This window comes from Aegilops tauschii, chromosome 5, assembly GCF_002575655.3.
Source record: "Aegilops tauschii subsp. strangulata cultivar AL8/78 chromosome 5, Aet v6.0, whole genome shotgun sequence".
In the NCBI taxonomy this organism is placed as follows: Eukaryota; Viridiplantae; Streptophyta; class Magnoliopsida; order Poales; family Poaceae; genus Aegilops; species Aegilops tauschii.
The window spans coordinates 44,483,209-44,500,324 of NC_053039.3; positions in this window are offsets into that span (position 1 = coordinate 44,483,209).

A 17,116-nucleotide genomic window follows, 5' to 3' on the forward strand; every position below is an offset into this window, starting at 1 on the left:
CCCCGAACTTATAGCACTATATGCATCAGCTCCGAATCATGTCTTGGGTCAATAGTTGGGTTTGCCCGGCTCCCATGTTTTGGTACCTTATGTTCCGCTATATCGGCTAAGGTAGCACTGGGAGAACTACTGCGATTGTGTCCCGGTACTTCCGGACGAGCACCTCAGTAGAGAAAGCCGAAAACTGACTGTCATGATGCGGCGAGAGCTGGTCGCTGTTCGAGAGGTCTCAAATCCTTCAAGATTTTTTCCGCTTCGGGCGAAGAGTCAGCCTTGTCCGATTTAGGCGTACATAGCGCCCCAAGTTCGGCCTTCCGAATACTAGGGGCTTCGCCAAAATTTAAAATTATAGACTTCTATGGATAAGTGAGAGCGATAAAGCTTTATAGTCCGATTGTCTGGTTCGTTGTGCTGAACACCTCCTTCGAAGGACCCAAAACTGGGATAAAGAATGATCAGGTTTATCCCGAACACCTTAGTACTAGTTACATGTGGGCAGAAGCCGACGACTCGCCAACTCTCAAATTTTATAAACGGCCGCACAGAAGGTAATATTTTAAATCAACAAGCGTTATATAGCGCACATGAACTCGTTTTCATTTTACAGGATCACATGATTACATTCACTCAAATATTATATCCTTAGCACATTCCTCCGCCACAAGACGAGCACCCTTCAGAACACTGTCATAATACTTTTCGGGGTGGCGATGCTCCTTGCCCTCCGGCGGCCCTTCCTTCACCAGCTTTTCGGCGTCCATCTTCACCCAGTGCACTTTCGCCCGGGCAAAAGCCCTGCGCACACCCTCAATACAGACGGACCGCTTTATGACTTCAAACCGTGGGCAGGCATTCACAAGCCGCCTTACCAGGCCGAAATAGCTGCTAGGCAGGGACTCGCCAGGCTACATCCGGACTATGAGACCCTTCATGGCTAGTTCGGCTGCCTTGTGAAGCTCGACCAATTGCTTCAACTGGTCGCTCAAGGGCATTGGATGTTCGGTCCCAGTATACTGAGACAAGAACAACTTCTCCGTCGAGCTCCCTTCCTCGGCCCAATAGAACTCCGCGGCATCCGACACACTGCTGGGTAGATCTGCGAACGCTCCTGGAGAGCTCCGAATTCGGGTAAGTAAAAGGAAAGTTTCCTTCACATGCTTGCTTTGCATAATGAATGTCTTACCCGCCGCTATCTTCTTGACCGCCTGAATTTCCTGGAGGGCCTTTTGGGCTTCGGCCTTGGCATTTTGTGCGCTCTCGAGGGCCTTCGCAAGCTCGGACCCTTGCGTCTTAGAGTCATGTTCCAAGGACTCGTATTTCTTGACAAACTCCTGGAGCTCTTGCTGAACCTCGCCGACTCGGGCCTCTTGCTTCTTGTGCTCGGTGCGCTCCTTGGCCGCTTTGCCTTCGGCCTCGGACAGCGCCTTCTTCAGGGCTGCCACTTTGGTCGTGGCCCCTAGCAAAATTCATGATGATCCTGTGATCTAACAACCACCTTCCTTTTTCTTTATCAATAAACAGACGGGGTATCACTTACCTTTGTTCTCTTCGAGCTGCCTCTTGGTAAGGCCGAGCTCTTCCTTGGACCGCTCAAGGTCCCGCTTCAGTGCGGAGACCTCCGCCGTGCGAGCGGCAGCGGCCAGCAGCGAAGCCTGCTTATTCACATAGACATATTCTGATTAGACTCCTGTGATTATTATTTGATCCTCTGTTCGGCCTTTGTTTGCGAACACCAAACAGAGCATCAGGGGCTACTGTCTATGCTTTAACATTTTCTCATAATTTGATTACTTACCTCAAAGTCTGTTAGGAGGCTGGCATAGGCTTCAGTCAGTCCGCTTTTGGCGGACTGAACCTTCTTGACCACCGCACTCATGATAGTGTTGTGCTCTTCGTCAATGGAAGCGCCGCGAAGCGCTTCCAGCAAATTGTCTAATGCCTCTGGATGGACAAAGGCCATCGGCACAGACGGCTGGCCCCCCTTTGCGAGGGGTCGCCTGACAGAATCTAGAACCACTAGAGGTTTCGGCGCAGTGTTCGGCTGGGGGCTAAACTTGCTGCCCCGGGCATTAGAGACCATGCGAGTCTTGCCCCCCATGCGCCCAGCGCCTGGAATATCGCCTTGGGGCGCCTCCGGAACTATCTCCCCTTGGTTTAGCGCCCTTTGAGACAACACCTCGACGTCGTCCATAGGGCGGGGGGAGGAGGCGGTCGGGAGTGAATCGTTGTTCATCTCCGACTGGCCAAAAGACCCATCCGAAGAGGATATGTCGATATGGGCTTTGGATGGATTGCATGATCATGTTTGGCATGATAAGAAGCAATAAAACAAAACATACCAGAACTATTATGGTGTCCGGATACTTACGACTTTGCTAGGGGGTTGTCCCTGGGTAGCCACTCCTCGTCGCTGAAAGCGGCTGTTGTGGAGTAGTCTGGAAGGAGGGTCCTTCCCTTCTTGGACCCTTCGGCATCCCCAGATGGGGCGACCTTCCTTTTCTTGTCTCCCCCGGCTGGGGGGGCGAACTTTCCTCTTCCTCCTCCTCGTTTTCGTGGGAGGAGGGCGCCTCGGTGTTATCGGACCATGAGTCCGATACAACCTTGCGCCGGAGACCTTGCCTGGTCCCCGTGGCCTTCTTCTTGGCCTTCTTCTCCGGCGCCTCAGAAGGTGCTGGAACCAGCATCTCCATTAAGAGAGCCCTTGTTGGATCTTCGGGCAGTGCGGCCGGACAATCAATCCGCTCCGCTGTCGCTACCCAGTCCTGTTAAAATGGCATGGAGGCTCAGATCCTTCACATGATTATACTGGGGAAAGGAACATCTTATAAGATATAAGGAGCTTACCGGATTGGCAGGGCACTTGGCGCTGAGTCCGCGATCCTCGGTAAGGGGAGGAGGCACCTCGGCGGACTTGAACAGCACCTTCCAGATATCTTGGTGTGTCGTGTCGAAAAGCTCTCGCAGCGTCTGGTGCTTGGCCGGGTCGAACTCCCACATATCGAATGTCCATCTTTGACACGGGAGGATCCGGCAGAAGAGCATGACCTGGACCACGTTGACAAGCTTGATTTTCTTGCTTATCTTGTTTTTAACACAGTTCTGGAGTCCGGTCAGCTCCACCGATGAGCCCCAGGATAGGCCCTTCTCTTTCCAGGAGGTGAGCCGCATGGGGATGCCGGATCGAAATTCGGGGGTCGCCACCCAGTTGGTGTCGCGCGGCTCGGTGATGTAGAACCACCCCGATTGCCACCCCTTCACGGTCTCCACATAGGAGTCTTTGAGCCAGGTGACGTTGGGCATTTTGCCCACCATAGCGCCTCCGCACTCCGCTTGCTGGCCAACCACCACCTTCGGTTTCACGTCGAAGGTCTTCAGCCACAGGCTGAAGTGGGGCTTGATGCGGAGGAAGGCCTCGCACACGACGATAAACGCCGAGATGTCGAGGATGAAATTGGGGGCCAGATCATGGAAGTCTAGCCCGTAGTAGAACATGAGCCCGCGAACAAATGGGTGGAGGGGAAATCCCAGCCCGCGGACGAAGTGGGTAAGGAATACAACCCTTTCGTGGGGTTCTGGGGTAGGGACGATCTGCCCCGCGTCTGGGAGCGGGTGCGCGATGTCTGCGGCCAGGTATCCGGCTTCCCGGAGCTTCGTAATGTTCTCCTCCTTAATGGAGGAGACCATCCACTTGCCTCCCGCTCCGGACATGTTTGGGGTGGTTTTGCGGAGAAAATGCAAACTTGGGCGTTGGAGCTCGAGTGGGCAAGACTGGATGGGCAGGGAAGAAGAAAGCAGTGGTGAAAAAGAGGAGTCCTTGTCCCTTTAAAAGGGCGGTAGAAACTGTGCGCCTCCCCACTTGCCTGGTAAACTCGCTTATTCCCCAAGCGCCGTGATTGATGGCGCGGTTGGGCTACCCACACACCCGTCTTGATGAGAATCCCGTGATAAGGGTACACGATCTCTGCTTCGACAAGACGTGCCAAGAAAACTGCCTCGCAATATGTGTAGTAGCTAGTTGAGAAAAATAGTTTGAATAATGACCGGGCCGTGGCGTGATGTCACGCTGTGAAATTTGTCAGCAGATTTGATTTGTGGAATATTATACTCTCTACGGTGGTATGTGGAATTTGTTTTGCAGAGCCGGACACGATCCTTGTGTTCAAAATCTTCTATGGAGTATTCGGAGGAAGAACCCGCCTTGCAATGCCGAAGACAATCTGCGCACGGACTCATCGTCATTCAAGCCTGGTTCCGGGGCTACTGAGGGAGTCCTAGATTAGGGGGTACTCGGTCAGCCGGACTATATACTTTGGCCGGACTGTTGGACTATGAAGATACAAGATTGAAGACTTTGTCCCGTGTCCGGATGGGACTCTCCTTTGCGTGGAAGGCAAGCTTGGCAATTCGAATATGTAGATCTCCTCCCTTGTAACCGACTATGTGTAACCCTAGCCCCCTCCGATGTCTATATAAACTAGAGGGTTTGGTCCGTAGAAGGACGACCATAATCATAGGCTAGCTTCTAGGGTTTAGCCTCTACGATCTCGTTGTAGATCAACTCTTGTAATACTCATATCATCAAGATCAGTCAAGATGGAAGTAGGGTATTACCTCCATCGAGAGGGCCCGAACCTGGGTAAACATTGTGTCCCCCGCCTCCTGTTAGCATCCGCCTTAGACGCACAGTTCGAGACCCCCTACACGAGATCTGCCGGTTTTCACACCGACAGGGGCCGTTAGTTTTTTTAAGCTGCTCGTTAGTGGGACCCACCTCTCTCTTTGCCGTCCGCCAGCTGGCGGCAAAGATTCTTTGCCGTCCGCTAGCAGACGGCAAAGAACTGGCTGATGGCAAAGACATTCTTTGCCATCAGCCAGTTCTTTGCCGTCTGTTTTCCGTAAGTGGACGGCAAAGACCTTCTTTGCCGTCAGCCAGCGGACGGCAAAGAACAGGCAGACGGCAAATAAGCTAATTCCAGTAGTGATTACTCAGCCGTTTCTGATTCTTTTGGATAGTGGGGCTATTATTGACTTGGACGTGGGGTTTGGGCCAAAGGCCTACTATTATACTTGGTCTTACTCGCACGACCGACCTGACAAGATCTACCCTAGCCGCCGCTGTATCATATTGTTTCGCACCATTCCAGATCTTAGCGCCGCCATGCAATTCTTCTCCAGCCCTCCTTCCAGCGTGCACCGCGAGAAGGGACAGCAGTCCTCCGAACCCTGCCTTTCGTGATCCTGTACGGGAGAGGGGCAATTAGGTTTTTGGGGAGCACACTCCTGTGACTGCTGCCAGCGACGACTTCCTCAATGACAGCCTTCTTCCCCGACCTCAGTAACCTCTTCATCAACGACATGAGTGACAACATGAACCACAGCGGTTCTGCTCCCGCTGTACAGTATGTGATTCTGTCCTCCTGGTTTAGTCCGATCATTACTTTGATCTTTGCAATTGTCTTCATGATCTATTTACTGTTGATTCGGATTAATGCCATAGTAAATTGCTCATATATTCAACAATCCAATCCAAAAACCTGATTATAGGCAATTTACTCCGAGTGGTTTTGCTGCGCTTTTGAAGCCGCCTACTTTTAAGGGGGTGCAATATAAAAGGTGGCGCACAAGAGCAGTATATTGGTTTCAGATCATGTACTGCTATGACGCCACTAAGGGTAAGCCTGAGGGTGATCTTAATCCTACACAGCAGGAAGCTTTTGAGAACATGGATACCCTCTTCAAAGCCGCCCTGCTGAGTGTTCTTGACGATTCCATTATGGATTCATATATGTCGTTTGACAGCGGCAAAGACATGTCGGCTGCGCTCAAGGCCACGTTTGGGGCCTCGGGCGCTGGAAACAAGTTGTACGTCATGGAGCAATTCTGTGACTACAAGATGACTGATGAGCGCTCTGTTGTCCAGCAGACTCATGAGATATAGTCACTCGCTAAGGAACTTGAGTACTTTAAGAGTGTGTTGTCGGACAATTTTTTTGCTGGGACCATCATTGCCAAGCTTCCACCTTCGTGGAACGATTTTGCTACTTCTCTGAAAAACAAGAGACATGAGTTTTCTGTTTCGGATCTCATTAGCACTCTTGATTTTGAAGAGAAGGCGAGAGAAAAAGACACGTCGCTGAGGGAGCTTCTAGTTCCCAGATGGTACACGAGAAGAACTTCCAGCCCAACCAGCAAAATAACAAGAACAAATCTCAGGGGAAAGGCAAGTTTGATGCAAAGAACAAGCTGTCACCTTCTACTAACTTCAAGAAGAATTCTCATAACGTCAAGGGATAGAAACCTCAATTTTGGTAGCACCGCACAAAATTTATATGGCTGCATCTACCTGCTGTCAGCTAACCTCATGGTGCTCCAGGTATTCCTACATTCGCTGCATCTACTTGCTGTCAGCTAACCTCATGGTGCTCCAGGTATTCCTACATTCGTACCTAGGTACAATGACCACCGCAAGATGAAATAAGCTTATTCGTACATTGACTTGCTGATTTCAGTGCGGAACGATCCTGTCATGTGTGGAGGAGCAAACAAGCAGTGCAGCCGAAGGTGGAAATCAACGAAGGACTTATGAAATTATATATAATCTTTCTCAGGCAGTATCCCCTTCGTCCAGATGATCGTGTTTTGTCATGCCGAGCTATTGATATGTTCTACTGTTTTGCAACACCGTTTAAGTATAGCTATTGTTTTCCTATCTTTTTAGATTCAGAACAATGAAGATGATTTCAGGGGAACTGCACAATATGGACTCATGTTGAGTCATCTCTATTGCCTCATGTGTTTGGTGGAAATGTGTCAGCATCAGATGCAAGATGAGGCAGCTAGCTAGCTGTGGAGTTGCCAACATGCTCAAAGTGCTCGCAACATTGAGAAGAAACAAGCATGCCCAGGAAATTAATGCGTGCACAGGGAGGCCCTTTTCTCAGAGAAGCATCGACCGATTTTCTTTATTTCCACACCTTCTCACAGCTTTGTATTGGTTATAGTATGGTGAATCATTGAGATGCATAAACATGCTGAACTTTTGTTCTTCTGAATGTTAGTATGCTTACCGTATCTTCTGAAGATTAGTTTAATGTGAATGTTGACTAGCATGTGAACCTTCACAATCTAGTAAGTATATTGTAGGCCAGTTATTTGACACCTCACTTTGCCGCGCTACGCGACCAGTGTGAGTGTCTGCATCCAGTACCGCATCCTCTGATTTGGTGGATGCCAAGTTGAAAAAGGTTACCGATGAGTAGCCATAAGCTAGAAACGTCTCTTTTTTTCTTTTGAATGGGTAATAAGTTGGAGAGTGTCTCGGGCTGCCTCTAGCACAAGGCCCTCCAGTATGAAACACGGGCAGTCGACTGGCCCGATACAAAAGCCTATCCATCTTAAATCCCATTTGTTTTTGTTTTTTGCGAGGAGAAGCCCATATTTCTTGAAGAGGGGGCGATCCCAGAAAAACCCTCCTTCCTCCTCGCTTCCACTTATACTACAGCTCACTCTCCCGCTTCCGTCTCCCCCCAATCCCCCCCGCTCCCCATCTTCCTCACTCGTCCAGAAAACCCCCGCTCACCTTCTTCCTCACCCATACAGAAAATGCCTGCTCCTCTTCTTCCACTCCTACAGAAAACCCCAGCCCTCCTTCTTCCCCACCCGCACCGCCACTAGGCTCGTCTCTAGCTACTCTGCTCAAACCCGTGAGCTCGGCGCAACGCCCACAAGGAAAATGGAGTCGGCTGGCCCCAGCGCCAAGAAGATGAGGCTCCCGCCAGCGGCGACACCGGTTGTAGATCCCGCACCCGGCAGTGCGGAAAGAAGCGGCGAGCCCCCCCCCCCCACCCGGATCTGAGGAACCGATAGAATCTCCGGTGGACCGTATCAGCGATCTCTTGGACGTCATACTTGAGGAGATCATCTCGCTTCTCCCCACCAAGGATTGCTGCCGCACACAAGTCCTCTCAACTCGGTGGCGCCCTCTATGGCGCACCGCGCCCCTCAATCTCGACTGTCGTCAGATATCTGTCCTTCCTGAATTTGATCTCCACAGAGCCATCGTCTCCTCTCACCAGCAGGGCCATGTTCAACGCCTCTGCATCCCGCACGCTACATGCTGTCCATACCCGGCATGGTGGACGCTTGGCTGACATCCCCTGAATTCAGAAAACTCCAGTAGTTTGAGTTCTACCATTACCAGGAAATTTTCATACCACGAACACACCAAGAATTCATGCCTACACCACTGTTGTCCATCTCACGGTTTTCCTCCTCTCTCCACACCGCCACCTTCGCCCGGTGCCATCTACCAGACGATCTGGTACAAATGCTTCGACTCCCACTACTAAAAAAACTTTCGCTTGTGGTGGTTTATCTGTCGGAGGCCTCACTGCACAGCATCATCCACTCCAGTTGCCCTGCCCGGGAGCGCTTGCTGATTGTTTTGGGAATAGAAATCCCTATCAGTTGTCTCCAAATAAAGTCGCATCACCTTAAAAGCATTGGAATTTGTTTTGAAGGACAACAGCTCATCATCGAAGATGCCCCTTCACTTCAAAGGTTGCTCCTTGATAATTGTTATAAACCTTCGCAAATAACTATCGTCTCTACGCCCAAACTGGAGACCTTGGGTGTAATTCTTGATCCATTTAATGATCACAGGAAGTTGGTGTTTGGCTCCTCACTTTTTCAGGTACCGTATATTATCATCTACACATTTGTAATCATAAGCTGCATTTTTCATTCATGCGCATAAGTTTTATATCATCTTGGAGTATACTTTGGGTACTAATATTATGTTATATGCTCAATGAAGAGTTCGTCCATGAATAGCCTATCAATGCTGCTGGATTCTGTCAAGATCTTATATATCGGAATGTCTAGTGTTGATCTGAACATAATTATTGGCTTGCTGCAATGCTTTCGATCTCTGGAGAATTTATATATAGAGGTGATGATTTCATGCACATTGAAAGCCCGTTTGTATTATACTAGAATTAACCGTTCAGCTGTCGCACTTTCGGCATACTGTTTTTTCAGACCTTAACTGTTTTCAATATTCATGTCTACTTAGGTACTGCGACCACATGGAGAAAAACGTATAACCAATCGGTGGCGTAATAAGCACCAGGATTTTCTAGTTCTCGTTACATTGGTTTATGGACAATAACGATGGAAAGATGTGCATCCAACCAGGCAAACAGAAGCTTTGTCACATTCTTCCTGTTGAATGCGACGTTACTATTGTCCATGAGGTTTAAGTTTTACAGCAAGAGATTTCTCACGGACGGACACGTTGAACAGCAAAAAAAGAAGTTTCAGGTGGACAAATGGGCTTCTAAATGTGCTCGGCTTCTATTTACAACAAGTTGTAGTCATCCTGAAATAATTTTTTTTGCAAAGGATGTTGATTTTATGGATCAGATCGATCCATTTGTTTGTGACTGTGAAAAAGAGTGGTTGGGTTAGATGTTACTGCCATGTTCAATCTAGGTTTTGTCTAAAAATTTGATGAACAATTAATCCTTGGGCTCTTTGTACCGTTTGTAAGCTTGAGTTGCCTGTTGTTGCCCTCGTACTCCCCTCCACCTGCCACTACACTTCCGCATCTTCCATGGTTGTTGTTCGTTCCCGTCCGAGGCCTCGCCGTCGTTCTCTGCCTTGGTTCGCTCGCTGTGCCCGCCGTCGTCTGGCGTTGTCAACATGGTCATCAACCAAGAGGAATCAGGAGATGACTGTACGTGGAGAGGCTGACAGTAGGGACCCACCAGGGTCATTGCATACGCAAGCAGGTGCCTCGTTATTACAAGCCAAAAAAATAGTTCCTCCTAATTGTTTGACAACAAGGTCTCACGCCATTGTCAATGTAGTCAATAAACGAGAAAATTACACAATGAGCGGATAACACCAGGGACCCAGCAGCTCGCCCAGTTGTTTTTTAGATTCAGAGACGGAGCTCAACTGCGCGCTATGTGGGGGCTGTGGCCCATCTAGCCCACGCTTACGCTTTTATTTAAGCACATGACGAGCCAGTTGCTATCATTTTTCTTTCTGAAAATGGCTAGCCCAGTTCTTTTTTTTTGGAGACTACCAAAACCGAGGCCTACTTGCTTTTCTCGGCCCTGCTGGGCTGCAAATCTTTCAAGACGAGGAGGGGTGTAAGTAGTATGAAATGGGCTTCCCCAGAAAATGGGCTATAAGTTGTAAGAAATGGGTTGTAAATTTTGAAACCAAAGCCAACCGGCAATTACATTAAAATATCATTTTTCTGGATTTCTCTACTCTCTACTCTTATAAAAACCAAAGCCAACTGGCAATTACATTAAAATATTATCTTTTCTCCCCCAAGATAAACTACTCATACAAATGCATCTTCATGTTTCGTGCAACGCACGGGCATCTTGCTAGTTCAGATTTTAAATTTCATTCATTTTTTTGCAGAGAATTGTTTTTTGAATTTTATTTTGATATAATTTTTTAAAAATTATTTTCAATGTGACTCGAAATTTCGTGATTAAAAGAGTTCGGACCCCACCAAAATATGCAAAATTTCGTTGAATTTTTTAGCAGTGCCCAGAATATATGGTTTGTAATGCTAATAAAAAGAATATGGGCTTCAAATATCCTTAAGAATTAGCAAATGGGCTGTAAATTGCTGAAAATAATGGCAAATGGGCTGTATGCTGCTTTCCACAGATTTGGAGGCTGTCTTCTGGGCCTACCAGGTTGACGATGACGCTGTCCTAAAAGAATTTTGGACGCGTACGCAAGGCTTTGTCAACTTAGTCAACACAGAGCAGTGACTGTTGGATGTCCATCCAACGGCCGCCGTGCTTCTTCAATATCTGATCTTCCTGCTCCAGCCGCCCAAACCAGCGCCGGCGGGACTGCCTGCCCCTTCCTCCCATGGCTGGCTGTGCTGCCGCCAGGCCATCCCTCTACCCACCCGCACATCCTGTTATTTTCCGGCGACGTCAGCCTCACCCCACAGCCGACCAGTCAGCGCTCGTACTCCCCTCAGTGTGGGTATCCGCTGCGGTGGCTTCGCCAGCACCGGGTCGTTCCCTACCTGGGCCTCGCCCTCGTCCACCGCGTTTGTGCTCTCGGCGCGGTGAGGTCAACATGGTCAACATACAACATCCATCAGAAGAGGCTGACGGTAGGGGCCCACACAAGGAAATGCCTCCTTATTACACGCAAAATAATGATTCCTCCACCTGACAGCTGGGACCCACCGGAAGGACCTCTGTATTTTGCGAAAATAATGTTCCCCCCGCTGTCAGCTCGGACCCACCAGCTATATCTTCGCACGCAAGGAAGTGCCTGCTTATTACGCACAAAGAAATGAATACCCCCTGCTAGCTGGGACCCACCGTATTGGGAGGCTGACTTGTGGGCCTACTAAGTTGACGGGGACGGAATGCTTTGTCAACTTAGTCAATATGAACGATTTTAGCTCTAGTGACCGTACGATGTCCATCCAACGGCCGTAGTGCTTCTTCAACCTCTGGTCTTCTTGCTCCAGCCGCCCAAACCAGCGTCGGTCGTGCCGCCTGCTCTTGCCTCCTGTGGCCGACTGTGCTACCGCGGAGGCCTCACTGTCCCCTACTAATCCCGCCGCTGGCCAGGCCATCCCTCTGCTCACCCACACCCCCTGCTATTCTGCGGCGACGGCAGCCTCACACCGCAGCCAAACCAGCGAACCCTCGTACTCTTCTCCGCGTGGGCTTCCACTGTCGCATCTTCCCCGACTCCGTGCCGTCCCATTCCTAGGCCTCGCCGTCGTCCACCGCCCTGGTGCTCTCAGCACGGCGTGGTCAACGTGGTCAAGGAACGACTTCCATCAGAAAAGTACTATACGTGGAGAGGCTGGCAGCTGGGTCGACGGCCGCAGCAAGGAAGTGCCTCCTTATTACGCGGAAAATAATGATTCCTCCACCAGACAGCAGGGACCCATTCACGAAAAAAAATTGATTCGCCCCTGACTGCTGGGACCCACCAGCTACATCTTCGCACGCAAGGAAGTGCCTGACAGTCGGGACCCACCTGGTCGAAGCGTACGTAGCGTTGTCATTTTGGTCGCGAACGTGTATGTACATACTGGTCAATGTAGAGGCGCGCACATGTCGTAGTAGAGGCGCGCACGTAGCATGTACACGTACGTACAGCGGCCAGGGTGCAAGAAAGAAAATACGGCCACGTACGCACATACGGGCGGGGTCTCGAACGCCTACTCGCGCATACGTACGGCCAGGGCTCGTGTACATGGCTGGGTCGAACAGAGAAACTGCGTCGTTGTCGTCGTGTTCATGGGGAGGCAACGGAATGCGTCGTGTTCCTGGGGAGGCAACAGAATATGTCGTGTTCATCGGGAGCCAACCGGCTTGGACGGAACAGCCGATGGAAACGAGGCCTGGCGTACCGCGGAACGGAGGCAACGGCCTTGTGTTCGACTGGCCACGGTCGAAACGGGATCCTGTTCATCGGGAGGGGTCTGGCATACCGCAAAACAGAGGAAACAGACTTCTATTGGACCTACTATGTTCGAAACGGGGTCCTGCTGATCGGGAGGGGTGTGGCGTACCGCAAAACGGAGGAAACGGACTTGTGTTGGAGCGCTACGGTCGAAACGGGGGTCATGTTCATCGGGAGGGGTGTGGCATACCACAAAACGGGACTCCACGGGATACTGTTCATCTCCACCGTCGACCTCCTCCAGCCTCCACGGGCTGTTGTTCATCCACCGTCGACCTCCTCCAGCCTCCACCTGTGACTGTTCATCCACGGGCTCCTGTTCATCCAGCCTCCACCGCGCGCTCCTCCACCAGCTACTGTTCATACAGCCCTCTCCACAGGGTCCTTTTCAACCACCCCTCCACGGGCTACTGTTCATCCAGCCCTCCACCGGCTCCTGTTCCACCAACCCTCCACGGGGTCCTGTTCATCCAGCCCTCCACGGGGTCCTGTTCATCCATCGGCAACCGGCTCGATCGGGGTCCTGTTCATCCAGCGGCAACGGCCTCTACTACCATGTGGTCCTGTTCATCCAACCCCCCACCAGGAACTGTTCATCCAACCCCCCTCCCCCAACAAGGCTCACTGTTCATCCAGAGGCAGCATCGATCGGCTTCAGTTAGCAGCAGTAGCGAAGGAATCACTCGATCGGGTTCAATTAACAGCCGTCGATCGATCGCTCGGGTTCAGTAACGCGTAGCCTGTAGTGCAATCGCTCGGGTTCAGTTAGAGCCCAACGCCTCGCACCCATGCGCGTACGTGTACGAGAGAAACGCGCATCGCTCGGCCCCCGACCACCCACTGTAACCGGGAACTCCCTGATATTTTCCTTGCCCTCGCTTCTACCATGGTTTTTTCCATCAAGCATGGCCCAAAGAATGTCTTGCAGCTACGTCTCCGACCCACCCAGGACGAAAAGCTCATTTCCTGTCATTATTTTTTGTCATAGAAGTAGGAGCCCACCACATCTATGATGATACCGGGTTTTGTCACAATTATCATCACAGAAGTGTCATAAGCATGACAGAAAAAAATTTGTTCGGCCCAAAATGTCACGGATGTGTCTTTTTGTAGTGAAAGATATCGTTTTGGGTTTTCTTTTAGTGCTACGGCTAACTACTCTATAAAGAAAATCAAAAAGAAGCAGGAAATATTTTTGTATTTTCTCAAAGTTTTTCAAACACACAAGAAGAAAGCGAGAAAGTAAATTTAACATGGATAATACAATGAAAAGGTGTGAACACCGACAACTGGAATGTGTGAACATGGATGTAAAGTCGGTGAGAAATACGTACTCCCCCAAGCTTAGGCTTTTGGCCTAACTTGGTAAGCAGACAATAGTCGAACTGTTGAGGAGCGGGCATCCATGGATCCCACTACTGAGGTTCCTCCTCTGTTGTAGCCTGGTTGTTCCGGTGGGCGATGATATCTGTAGGCATAATCCTGTATCCACCCCTGGCAATAGGATCAAACAAGGCAGGTGCAGGTAGTGGAATAATATCACAAGTTCTCACACTAAAAACCAGGTTATAAGGAATAGGAATGTTAGGATAATCTACAGCAGTAAACTAGTGGTAATTCATGGCCGCGCGGTCTAGGTAAACCTTGGGAAAAGGATGATCATGCAGGCGTGTTTGAGCATTAAAGCGAGCCACCAAACGAGTGGCGTAAATACCCCCCATGTATTTTACCCTTGGACTTATTAATGTGGAGGCGACGTGCCACAATAGCTCCCAAGATATAAGTGTTGTCGCCCTCTAGTGCACGACGCAAAACAGCAAGGTATGGTGAACTGAGTGCTCCCACCTTCTCTCTAGAAAGCAAGCATTTTGCAACGAAAAGAGCAAAATAATGAACAATAGGAAAATGCAAGCTAGCGGCAGTGATACTCGATACCCCTCTCTCATCAACCACTGTCAGAGTACGGTAAAAGCTTTCAAACTCTACAGGCCTAGGCTCTGCCAAACTACCATCAGAAGGAAGCAAGCACATTTAGCAAAATTCAGTAAGAGGTATCTGATGGGGCAGCAAATAAATTAGATTACACCTCAAGGGGATTATTCCTAGGAAGAAAAGTAAAAGTTTGCACAAAGGTGTTTGTGAGGAGATGATACTGTTCGCATTCAGCTGCGATGAAGTCGGTGAGGCCGGCATTAGCAGCATATTGCGCCAACTCTTGAAGGATTTCAGCCTCTTCCATGAACGGGGTATGCGGCCATTCGCATGGTCGTACTTCACCAATCTCCGGGTATGGAGATCAGTGTTAGACGACTCCCCAATAACTCCCTTGGAGTTCTTCTTGGAAGCAAACTTCCTATAGATATTCATCTTTTTCCTATGAACAAAATTCTGAAATTTTTAGTCCACAAACTTTTCTCAACGGAACTTTACAAAATTGATAGCAACTACTCATAGGGATACATAGAGGCCATAGCAAGCATTCAAACTACTTAGAATTACAAGAAATCAACATGCAAGGTCATCTACAGCAGCACCAAGAGTAGCTAATTATTCAAAAACACTAAAGAAAAAAATAATTGGACAAACGAAGGAGTCACATACCAAGCAACAATCCCCCGAAACAGTTTCGGAAACAGAGCTTCAAGCAAAGAGATCGAAATCCGCGGGTTTGAGAGCAAAAACATGAGAGAGAGAGAGAGAGAGAGAGAGAGCAATGTTGAATTTTTCTGGAGGTAGGTGATGATGTGGTGGGAAGGGATAAGTGAGGGGGCCCACGTGGGGACCACAACCCACCAGGGCGCGCCTGGGGGTCCTAGCGCACCCAGGTGGGTTGTGCCCACCTGGTGCACCTCCCTCTTATATTATTTGCACCAGAAATTCTTAAATATTCAGAGAAAAATCGTATTAAATTTTCAGAGCATTCTGAGAACTTTTATTTTTGGGTCATTTTGTATTGCACGGGAAATTCAGAAAACAGACAAAAGATGGCATTTTATTTTATTTAACTAGTAGGAACAAAAAATAAAAGGTAGGGACATAAGGTAGTGCTCACTAAATTCATCAACTTCATACCTCTCAAAAATGATAGATTAATAAGGTTGATCAAGTCTTATTAACAACCACTTTCGATTAGCATGAAATCGAAGAACTTTTGTAAATCACTAAGTTACCTCAACGGGGATATGAATGTCCCCAACAATAAGCAATTCATATTTCTTTTTAACAGTAGGTAGAGGTAGTTGAAAACTTCCAATAGTGATTGTCGGAGATTTTTCAATAACATTAATACCATTCACTTGGAATTGTTTCTTCGGAAAGTGCACCGTATACTCATTACCATTGATATGAAAAGTGACCTTGCTTTTATTGCAATCAATAAGAGCCCCTACAGTATTCAAGAAGGGTCTACCAAGGATAATCGACATGTTGTCGTCCTCGGGCATCTCAAGTATAACAAAGTCAGTCAAAATAGTAACATTAGCAACAACAACGGGCACATCCTCACAGATACCGATAGGTACGACAGTTGATTTGTCAGCCATTTGCAAAGATATTTTAGTAGGTGTGAGTTTATTCAAATCAAGTCTTTTATATAAAGAGAAAGGCATAACACTAACACCAGCTCTTAAATCACATAAAGCAGTTTTCACATACTTTCTTTTGATGGAGCAAGGTATAGTTGGTATTCCCGGATCTCCAAGTTTTTTAGGTACTCCGTCCTTAAAGCTATAATTAGCAAGCATGGTGGAGATATCAGCTTCCGGTATTTTTCTATTATTGGTGATGATGTCTTTCATGTACTTTGCATAAGGAGGCATTTTCAAGATATCAGTCAAGCGAGTACGCAAAAAGACTGGCCTCAGCATTTCAGCAAAGCGTTCAAATTCCTCATCATCTTTCTTTTTAGTTGACTTGGGTGGAAAAGGCATAGGTTTTTTAACCCATGGTTGATGCGGAGCATCCTATCGACATCACCATGTCAAGAGTTCATTCGGCAAGTGGCACGTATGACATCTACTTCACATACACAAAGGTGAATCATCTCCTTTACACGTGCTCACTTGACCCCTTCGAGGATGGTATACTACTTAACCCTCCATCGTGCATGCATAGGTATTGTCGAAGCTTCACGAATGTCGAGGAGGAGTGCAAGCGCCAAGGAACATCTACACCATCCGCGAGGGGAAGCGTGGAAGAGAAGGAAGAAGAAGCATGGACAAGCTTCTGGAGAGCCCGAAACCTCCGGCCTCCTGCCCGGAACTTCCAGCACCCGGAACTTCCGGCCGCCCCGGAACTTCTGGCCCCGACGCATCGAAGCCATCCGAGAATGTGCCAACTCTCTGGATAGCCTGGACCCTGGCCGGACCTTCGCCCGGAACCTCCGGCGCCCGGACCTTCCGGCCGTCCCCGGAACTTCCGGCCCTGCCTGCGCGCAGAGACTCGGCCCGTGGCCATGTACCCTTTCGCCCCTCACTTACCCCTTCGTGGCTACTACGATATATACTCATCCCCCTCCTCCATTCTAGGGTTAGCAAAGTGATAGCTCATTTGTATGTGAGCTTTGCTCCTACCTTCCTCTACTCTTGAGAGAGAGAGAGAGACTACTACTCCATAGGAGGCCAAGACCTCCATCTAGGAGAAG